Here is an 11304-nt window from a genome sequence, read left to right as displayed (position 1 = left end):
TATTACTCTTTTTGCATAAACATTTTAATTTTAATTGATATCTTTTCAAGTTTTGTTTTTGAAGCCTCACTGAGGTATAATGAATACACAAAAAATTGAGCATTCAATGTATACATCTTGAGGGGTTTTGACATACATATACATTCATGATACCATCACCTCAATCAAGGTATTAAACACATCCATCACCTCTGAGAATTTCCTTGTGTGTACACATACATGTATGTGTGTGTTTCCTGGCAAGAACACTTAACATGAGATCTATACTCTTAACATGTTTTAAAGTGAACAATACTGTATTGTTAAGTATCAGTACCATGTTGTACAGCAGAGCTTAGAACTTATTCTTCTTGAATAAGTGAAACTTTATGCCTATTGAGCAACAATTCCCTATTTATCCTTCCTACTCCAACCCCAGGCAACCACCATCCTATTCCATTTCTACGACTTTGACTGTTTTTTTGATACCTCATATAAATGGTGTCATGCACTATTGTCCTTCTATTACTGGCTTATTTCACTTAGCATAACGTCCTCTAGGTTCTTCCATGTTGTCGCAAATTGCAGGATTTCCCTCTTTTTAGGGCTGAATAATATTCATTAGTATTATATAACACATTTTCTTTATTCATCTGTCAGTGGACATTTGGGTTGTTTCCATATCTTGGCTATTATGAAAAATTCTGTAATGAGCATGGGGGTGCAGATCTCTTTGAGAACTTAATTTCAATTCTTTGAATATATACTCAGAAGTGGGATTGCTAAATCTTGCCGTAATTTTAGACTTAATTTGTTAAGAAACCTCTACAACTGTTTTCCAATCATATAATCTCTCTATCAAGTGTGAGGACAAAGGGTATTTTCCAAAATTCAAAAACTGAAGAAAGTTACATCTCAGGCATCTGCTCCGAAGAAGTTGCCTATAGCTACACTGAGCAATTACAGGATGAAAACCAAGAAACTGAAAGAATATAGGATTCAATAAATGGTGAGTTCACTCAGTAGTCAAGTGAGAAAAGAAAATTCCAAGGTGACATCTCTATAGTAGGCTTAGAAAGTTAATCACCAAAACTAACAACCTAACTAACTAACTAACTAACTAACTAACTAACTAACTAAAGTTCAATGCAGTCAACAGACACACAAAACCAAGAAAGCCACAGACATGCTGAAATGTTCATAAAAGCCACATTACGCCACTGAGAGTCTGGTGGTGTTAACATGATGGGAATATTTCCTTTATTCGAAAAAGGTTTTCAACTAATCTTATGACATAGAATCACTGAGTAAACCTTTACAAGGACTTGTTTTCTCTGATGAACACTACTTCACTTGAGTTAACACCTAGATCAATCCATATAGTTCAACCAAACAGCAATCAGTAATCTGAACTAGGTTGCTCTTCAATGTTACTGCTTTATACCATTTTCACTCTGTATCAGGAAGAACTACAGATCTCTATATTCCTTTAATTAGATGTCCAATCTATCCCACATCAAAAATTATCTTAGTAATGCTCTCACAAAGCTGTTTTCATTTTTTTGGTTGTTGTTTTACCTCTAAAATCTAACTATTTTCAGGGGGTAACTTCTATAATAAACTTAATGGTATGCTTATAAGAAAACAATAACTACAAATTAAATAGTCAAATATCTCTAAAAATTTATTCAAGATGATAGAAGAAATGGATTTTAAAATAAATAGGTAAATAAATGAAATAGATTCATAATAGAGTGTGAATAAGAAGATATAAGTTATTAGTGATGCTATGAAACAGGCTTTTTCCCCCTAATCTTAAAACAGAAAAACAATTCCAGTGAATTAGGGATAGGGAGTGGTATGATGAACAAGGAACTCATGGTTGGTGAAGCAAACTAAAATGTTTAATGATGGACTTAACTGAACAAAAAAAAAAATCATTGAACCTGGATATAAGAAGTGCTTTCTGTGAAGTGATATAGGGTTATGAGATTAGATACATTCAGGCAAATATAATCTTGGCACATTACTTCATTGCATAGTGAGCCATAATTATAAAGTAAATTCACTTAACTAATTAAACGTTTTAAATTTTTAAAATCAGCACAGAAATATAGGAACCGTGTATATGTAATTACAGAAATAAAAGTTAATACTATTACCTTGACAAATAAAAGTAATGATAAAGGCGAGAGAAGCTGGAAGAGAAGATACAAGAAGTTGATGGAAGGGTATGTTCGTTATCTCTATCACTCATCCAGTAGGACTGGAAATCCTGACAAAAGCCATAAAATAAATCAACATTTATATTTGTTTCTTTTTTTCCAACTCTAAAGGTAAACAAAAAATCAACAAAATAAAGTGTATGAGATAGAATGAGAGGTGAAAGTAGTATGAATTTTATCTTTATCTTGTGGCATAAAGACAATAGATACTAAGTAAATTTTAAAAATTGTAATAAAAGCCTAGTTTTTAGAATTAGAGAGTTACTAACTAGAGAAACGAAAACAAAAAAGAGTTAAAAGTGTCAGATTCTCATATGTGGAGTGGGAGAGAGGACAGCATAATGGATTTGTCTCATGCATTTATTCCTTAATTTTTAATTTAAAAATAGAAAGCATATAACATGTTGATCTATTTAAGTTGCTAGGAAAAGCATAATTAAATGTACTATTTGAGATCCTCTGCATTTTGAAGATATCTTAACCATTTTATGTTTTTGTGTAAATAAAAATTTTCTTTATAGAAGCAATCATGTCAAAACTCTAACAATGTTAATTCAAAAGAAATTAGGTATTAATTCCTCAAAATATGCTTTAGTAAATAGAGATTATTTTAAAAACACAAACTACTTTACACTGTGGAAAATTACTAGGTATGAAAATAAAATCTGAAATAATTTCTTTCTGAAAAAATAGATATGTGTTTTATTTTTAAATGTCTCAGGCATAAAATAAAGACAGAAAAGTCTATTCGTGTTTGCACTGGCTGGTAAATGAGAAGTGACTGCTGATGGGGTGATGTAAATGTTCTAAACTTGACTGTGGTGATGGTCTCACAACTCTAAGAATACTACTAAACAATATTGAATTTTACACTAAATAAATGAATTGAATGGCATGTTAATTACATCTCAAAGTTGTAAATTTTTTTTAAAAAAATGAAAAAAGAAATGATTATAAACAATACAAGTACTAATATCTGTAAAGGGAAACACCAAAATCATGGGTTCATTAAATTGTATATATATGTGTATGTATGTGCATATATACATGCACATACATATATGTATGTGAGTACACACACACACATAAAGCACAGAGAGAAATCATGCCTCAAATTTATCTGACCTATACTTTCTCAAAAAGCTATAATGGCAGCAAAAATATGATGGTTCATTGAGAGAGGGAACACTATTTGAAAAGTGATCATTTTTACAAACTTATCTCAATGTAAAAAAATAGTATAACAGAAATGTTTCTCCATAATCATGTATAGATAGGACATGAAAACCCAAAAGCTGTTTCGTATTCTTAATCACATTAAATAAGAACTGAGGAAAAAAGGAATCTATGTTAAACAGTCAAAAAGTATATCAATATCAGAAATATAGGTAGTTATCCTGACACTATGAAACATACTATCCTTTAACACTATGGCATATTTATCACACACACAACCCTGTTTCTAGATTCTTGATTCTATCCCATTAATTTATCTATGCCAGCACAAATACCATGGTGGATTTTTTCCCACTCATGAATGTGGTTTTTATTTATTTTTTATTTTCTTGCCTTCCCATCTCCCTTCCACAGTCATATCTTGCTTCTCCTATTCTTTCTCTTATTATGTATTAAGTTCTTACAAATTAGATTTATCCCTCACATGAATGATTGCCACTCAGTTATTGCATGCTTGCCTGATTACACAGGAGCCCCTTGAGAATTACACAAAATTCCTCATTGTTGCTTCCTCCTCCCCTTACCAGTCACATTCATTAAACTTATTTTTATTTTATATTAGTTAAAGGTATATAGCACAATGATTAAACATTTCTATAATTCATGAAGTGATTGCTTACTCTAGTACCCATCTGGTACTACACACAGCCATTACAATATTATTGACTATATTCCCTACACTGTACTCCACTTCCCTGTGCCTGTTTTGTAACTATTAATTTGTACTTAATCCCTTCACCTTTTTCACCTAGCTTCCCAATCCCCTTCCCATCTGGTAACCATCTATTTGTTCTCTGTATCTATGAGTCTGTTTGTTTTGTTTTTTTTTGGATTCCACATAAAAGTGAGATCATATCGTATTTGTCTTTTTCTGACTTATTTCACTCAGTACAATACTCTCTAGGTCCATCCATGTCGTTGCAAATGATAAGATTTCATTTGTTATGGCTGAGTAATATTCCATTGCATATATATACTATAAATTCTTTAGCCAGTCATCTATTGATGACCACTTAAGTTGCTTCCATATTTTGGCTATCATGAATAGCGCTGTCATGAATATATGGGTGCATAAATCTTTATGAATTAGAGTTTTAGTTTTCTTTGGATAAATATCCAGAAGTGCAATTTCTGGGTCATAAGGCAGTTCTATTTTTAATTTTTTGAGGAATCTCCAAACTGTTTTCCATAGTGGCTGGACCAATCTGCAATCCCACCAACAGTGCATGAGGGTTCCCTTTTCTCCACATCCTCACAAACCAGGTTTTTTGATTTATTGATAGCCATTCTGACAGGTGTGAGGTTTTAATTTGTTCACTGTGGTTTTAATTTGCATTTGTCTAATGATTAGTTATCTTGAGCATCTTTTCATGTCTATTGGCCATCTGGATAATACAGTTCTTATATCAGTGGGAAGATGATTTCTAGGTATCTTATTATTTTAGATGCAATTGTAAATGGGATTGTTTTCTTAATTTCGCTGATACTTCATCATTGGTGTATAAAAATGCAATCAGCTTCTGAATAATTTTGTGTCATGCTGCTTTACTGAATTCATTTATCAGTTCTAACAGGTTTTTGGTGGAATCTTTAGGGTTTTCTATATACAGTATCACGTCATCTGCAAATGATGACAGTTTTACTTCTTCCTTTCCGATTTGGATGCCTTTTCTCTTTGACTGCTGTAGCTAGGACTTCCTGTACAATGTTGAAGAGTGGTGAAAGGAGATATTCTTGTCTTGTTCATGATCTTAAGAAAAACACTTTTAGCCTTTTCCCATTGAGTATGATGTTGGCTGTAGGTTTGTCACATATGGTCTTTATTCGGTTGAGGTATGCTCCCTCTATTCCCACTTTGCTGAGAGTTTTTATCATAAATGGATGCTGGATTTTGTCAAATGCATTTTTAGCATCTATTGATCTGATATGATTTTTATCTTTCAATTTGTTAATGTGTTGCATCACATTGATTTGCGGATATTGTACCAACCTTGCATCCCAGAAATCCAAGTTGATAATGGTGTACAATATTTTTAATGTATTGCTTAATTTGGTTTGCTAATATTTTGTTGAAGATTTTTGCATCAATGTTTATAACAGATATCTGCCTACGGTTTTCTTTTTTTGTAATGTCTTTGTCTGGTTTCAGAACCAAGGTAATGGTGGCCTCATAAAAAGAGTTAGGGAGCCTTCCCTCTTCTTAAATTTTTTGGAATAGTTTGAGAAGAATAGTTGTTAATTCTTCTTTGAATGTTTGGTAATATTCGCCTACGAAGCCATCTGGTCCAGAACTTTTGTGTTTTGGGAGGTTTTTGATTACTGATTCTATTTCATTAGTGGTAATCAGTTGGTTCAGATTTTTTCTCTTCTTGACTCAGTCTTGGGAATGCCATAGTGTTTTAATTGCAGTAGCTCTATAGCACATTTTGATAACCTGGTACATTATCAAAATGTACCAGATTATCAAAAACTGAATGATAAAACTAAAGTTTCATCATTCATTCACTCATGACTCATTTATACTATTCTTGCACACTTCTTGTTAACCTTTAGACACATCTTGACAATTTCTATTAAATGCCTATTATCTTTTTACTATTCATCCATTTTTTCCAATTTTATTGAGATATAATTGACAAATAAATGTGTATATGCTGAACATACATTATTGGTTGTTTTGATATATGTTATGAAATAATTACCCAAATCAAACTAATTAATGTATCCATCATTTAACATAATAACTTTTTTTCCTTTTGTGGTGAGAACGCTTAAGATCTAACTTCCTAGCAAATTTCAAGTATACAATAATGTTAACTACAATCACTTTGCAGTACATTAGATCTCCAGAACTTATTCATTTAGCATAACTGAAACTTGTACTCTCAACCAACATCTCCCATTTTTCTCTTCTCCCCAAGGCCCTGGCAAACATCATTCTACTCTCCACTTCTTTGATTCTATTTTAGATTCCACGTGTAAGTGAGATCATGTGGTGTTTGCCTTTCTGTATCTGGCTTATTTCACTTAGCATGATGTCCTCCAGGTACATGCATATTGTCAATGGCTGGATTTTCTTTTTTAAAGACTGAATAATATTCTATTGTGTACACAGATCACATTTTCTTTATACATTCAACCACTGATGTTCATTTAGATGTTGGGTATGTGTATATTTAAAATTGTTATATTTTCCTGTTGAATTGATTCAACATTATATGATGACCTCTATCTCTATAGACAGTTTTTGATTGAAGTGTATTTTATAAATTTAGCTATTCCTGCTTTCTTTTGGTTACCAGTTGCATGGAATATCTTCTTCTATCCTTTCATTCTCTGCCTATGAACGTTTTAAATTTAAAGTGAATCCTTTGGTTGGTTGCTGGAAAAATAAAGTGAATCTCTTACGAGACAGCATATCATTGGATTTTTTTTTTTATCCATTCAGCCTCTATGTACTTTTTACTGAGTTTAATCTATTTACATTTAAGGTAATTATTGGTAGCTAAGGACTTACTATTGCCATATTGTTAATAGTGTTCTCTATGTTTTGTATACATCTTATAGTTAAAATGATCTGTTAATAACTTCAATTGCATAACAACTTTACTTTTACTCCTCTCACACACATTTTATGTTCTTATAGTCAGTTTGCTTCTTTTTTAGATTGTGTATCCATTAACAAATTTTTATCATTTAACTTTTATGTTAGAGTTAAAGGTAACTTATGCACCAACAAGACAGCTCTGTCAGCTGGGATCATTTTCAGTGAAAACTTCAAAGGTCACTGGTTGAAAAAAATCTGTGGGTGTATGTGGTGATGCTGGGGGTTTTGGGGGTCCTTCTGCTCTTTTCCCTGTTGGGGGAGCATGAGCTGAAGCAGAGGGGCTGTGAAATCCACTTCCAATATATTTTCCTTAATAACGTTTGGTGCTTCAATGTTCTTTGTCTTGCTTGTCTTTATCTCAATCTGTTTCTATAGAATATCATCCCACAGTCCTCACTGTATGTCTTGGGCTTCTTATAGCATGCTGGTGTCACAACTGACATACTTCTTACGTGGCAGCTGGATTCAAAGAGTAAGAGTTCCAAAATACAGGAAGTGTAAGCTCCTGCTGTCTTAAAGACTGGGATCAGAAATGATCACATCACTTTCACCATATACTATTGCTAAAGACAGTCATAGTGCTCTCTTTGCTCCAAGGTGATGCTAGACTTCATAATGGGAGAATTTTCAAATAATTGCGTCCATTTTTAATCCACCACAACATCCTCATGCTTCCAGTGTAAAATTCAATCTCCATACACACTATTTACCATGGGCCCATTGCTTATCTTTCTAGCATTAGTTCATGCAACATCCACCCATCTAACCCTGCTCTCCCGCCTACGCACACTCCACTAATTGTCTCTCCAATGTACCATGCTCTCCCAGCCATTCCTATATTTAGATTTCCTTGTTCCACTGACAATAGCTAGCTAATAACCGCTCCATCACCAGAGTCAATGTTTTTGCCAAATCAGCTATGTTTAATTTTCAACTTAGGACTAATATATATATATATATATATATATATATATATATATATATATATATATATAGCTTATATACATAGTTTATATATATAGTTTATATATATAGTTCATGTATATATATAAAAATATATAAATATATATTATATATAAATATATATTTAAATATATTTATATAAATATATTTATATATAAATATATATAAATATTTATATATAAATATATATTTATATAAATATATTTATATGTATATTTATATATAAACTATTATATATATAAATATATAAATATATGTTATAAATATATGTAAATGTTATATATATAAATATTTATATTATATTTATATAAATATATATTTAAATATTTATATTATAAATATTTAATATTTATGTATATTTAAATATTTAAATATATATAAACTATTCCATTTAAATATATATAAAATATTTAAATATATATATATATATATATATATATATATATATATATATATATATAAACTATTCCATCTGTATAAAAGCACTTTTAAATCAGTAATGTTCAAGCTGTTAATATCAGTATCCAAAACAATATTTCAGTATTTTTGGAATAGTGTTCTTGCTATCCCCTCAAAAAAGAGACACTTTGAGAAACACATAACCTTTATGAATGGATATGATAGGTCTTTATGGTGCTATGTTTACAGTCAATGTGAAGATGTCTGTCCTCTGGATATACAGTTGTAGAATGCCAGATTGAGTCGCCTTGAAATATCACTAAAAAAGCAGAAACAGAGAGACCCTTGAGTTTAAAATATGCTATTCATGAGCTGTGAGGATGACAGTAAGTTTTTAGAACACTAAGCTTTATCACTACATAAAGCTTAGTGCTCCTGAATATGGAAATCTGTCAAAGAGTCCTCAATATTACATACACAAATGCTAGTCCATGTACTACACCTTATGGAATACTAAACTTCCTTTCTGTTATTTACCTTTATCACAATCTACACTGGAAGAGAACAGAAAGGATCCCATATAACTCCAATATGTATAAGAATAACTTAGTGGTAAAATAAAAAGTTCCCCAAAACTGTAAAAACTTATGGGGTAGATTTATTATTTCACATGAATGTTCCTGCACTCCTAAGGGAAGTTAACCAGAACAACAAAACCCCTCTGGTTATGAGATTGCATGTTACATAAATTCTCCCTTAAAGTGTTCCTCTCTACTGCAAAGATAGCTGTATAGCTACACATGTACACTGCTGAAGAGCAATTACCTTCATGTGGATTATGCAGGTAAATCCTAACTCTTATTTGCCCCCAAGGTGTCTGAAATTCTTTTGTCAGCGTATCTGGTTGCAATGAAACTGCATTATAGCCCAAATTCAGATTTTGAAAAGTTATGATCTCCAATTATCTGAACAAATTCAAACACAAATAATACAATTGACAAAATACAAATTGACATTAATAGAATCAGAATAATTTCAAAGACTCTTAGTCCCACCCAAATACACCTCACATCTTTTGCAAAGTTTACTGAATTCTTACAAACAATTCAATAGAAAGGAGGAACAGGATATCACTATTTTAATATGCTCTCAAGGTATATAACAAAGTTTGAGAACTGTACCTCTTATAAATTACCAGGCTCTGAAATCAGAAGGAAAAAGATCAAATCTAACTTTTGTCTCTTACTAAGTGAAATGAAGGCAAATTATTTTAATTCTCTATATCACAGTCTCTCAACTCAAAATGTAGATCATATTATCTGTCAGGATTATTTTTACCTTAAAAATAATTCATGAAAGTAGTATCTAGCAAATATCAATTAACAGTAGCTATTTTATTATTGATATTTATTTTGTGGTTATATTTTCTGTCTCTATTTTTTGTCTATAATTTGTCTTCTCAGAAAAAAAAAATCTAAGGCTATGTATTTTTAAAACTAGTAGCTTTACTCTCTAAAAAATCCCAAATCATTTTTTTTCTAATATATTACTTTTAGTACATATTAAAGAAACAATATTCATCTACTCAGTACATTAGCTAAATTGTATGGACACACTCTGTATTCTACAAATTCAACAGACCTAGTCTCCTGACTCTAGGATTTATTACTTTGGATGGACAGGAAACCAGATAATTCCAAGAGAATTTCATAGGCACTCTAACGTGGTGATGATGAATGGTGTTTTGGGAGACAGAGATCAAAGGTGGTTAACTCTGGATGTTTAGAAAAGACTCTAAAAAGAAAACAACCCTTTGCCTGACCCTTGAAGAATGAATAGAATTTGTCAGGTAGAGAAGGGAAATGAACAATTTGTAGAACAGCAGACATAAGACACAGGTTGTATGCTGCTTTGAATCTGTGTAATAACCAGGTAAATACATTACAAAAAGCAATTTTATTAATATCACCATTTTTCATTAAATAGTAAAAAGGAATCCTTTGCCATGAGATTCTAGAGCACTGACAGCTTTCTTACTCAGAAGTCTTGTTTGATCTGAGTCCTCTCTGTGGTCCTGGATGTACAAACAAGTAAATGCTGTGTGATAGCACAAATGATGGCTAGGAGTATGCACATGTTCAAAACTTTAAGCAATCTGGACTGTGGAAATGAAATGCATCAGCCAGCTAAAGAAAAAGAGCAGTGTGCTGAAAGGACCCACTCTTTTACCAGGAGGAAATCTTCTAGATAAAAAAAAAAATACAGATACTATACACACACATACACATATATATGTATATATGTGTGTGTATATATATATATATATATATATATATATATATATATATATATATATATTGACATGTGACAGGCACATAGATTCATATATACAAATGGCAATCGATTGACATTCATTTTCTCTTGGTTGTTTAAAAAAGGGAAACAAATGAAACTTGATGAGGTTCTAGCTACAGAGTTAATGCTGTTTAATGTAGGGTATAAGAAAATGACAGAATAGTGGTTTTTAAATTTGAATATATCAGAATCGCCTGGAGGGCTTATTAAAACATAGACTTCTGGTGCTCACACTGAATATCAATTTTAATAGGTCTTGAGTGGAACCCCCAAATCTGTATATATTTAATCCCGAATTAGAACCTTGACTCTACCACTTAATAGTTGTTAACCTTTGGGAAAGTTAATCATCTTCTCTCTGCCTTAATTTCCTCATTTGTAAAATAAAAATGTAGCACAGTGTTGGGGTTCCAACCACATCTCCTTCAAACTTGCCATTCTAGTTCATGCTGATGGAGTCCCCCTGCCACTCTCTACCTAAGGGCCTATGGCAGCTGGACCCATACTGCTGGCCCAAAGGCTAGCAAGTTAATTCCCAAG

The sequence above is a fragment of the Pteropus medius genome, unplaced genomic scaffold (assembly GCF_902729225.1).
Source record: "Pteropus medius unplaced genomic scaffold, Ma_sr-lr_union100, whole genome shotgun sequence".
Lineage (NCBI taxonomy): Eukaryota > Metazoa > Chordata > Mammalia > Chiroptera > Pteropodidae > Pteropus > Pteropus medius.
Note: the sequence above shows the minus strand (reverse complement) of the source record.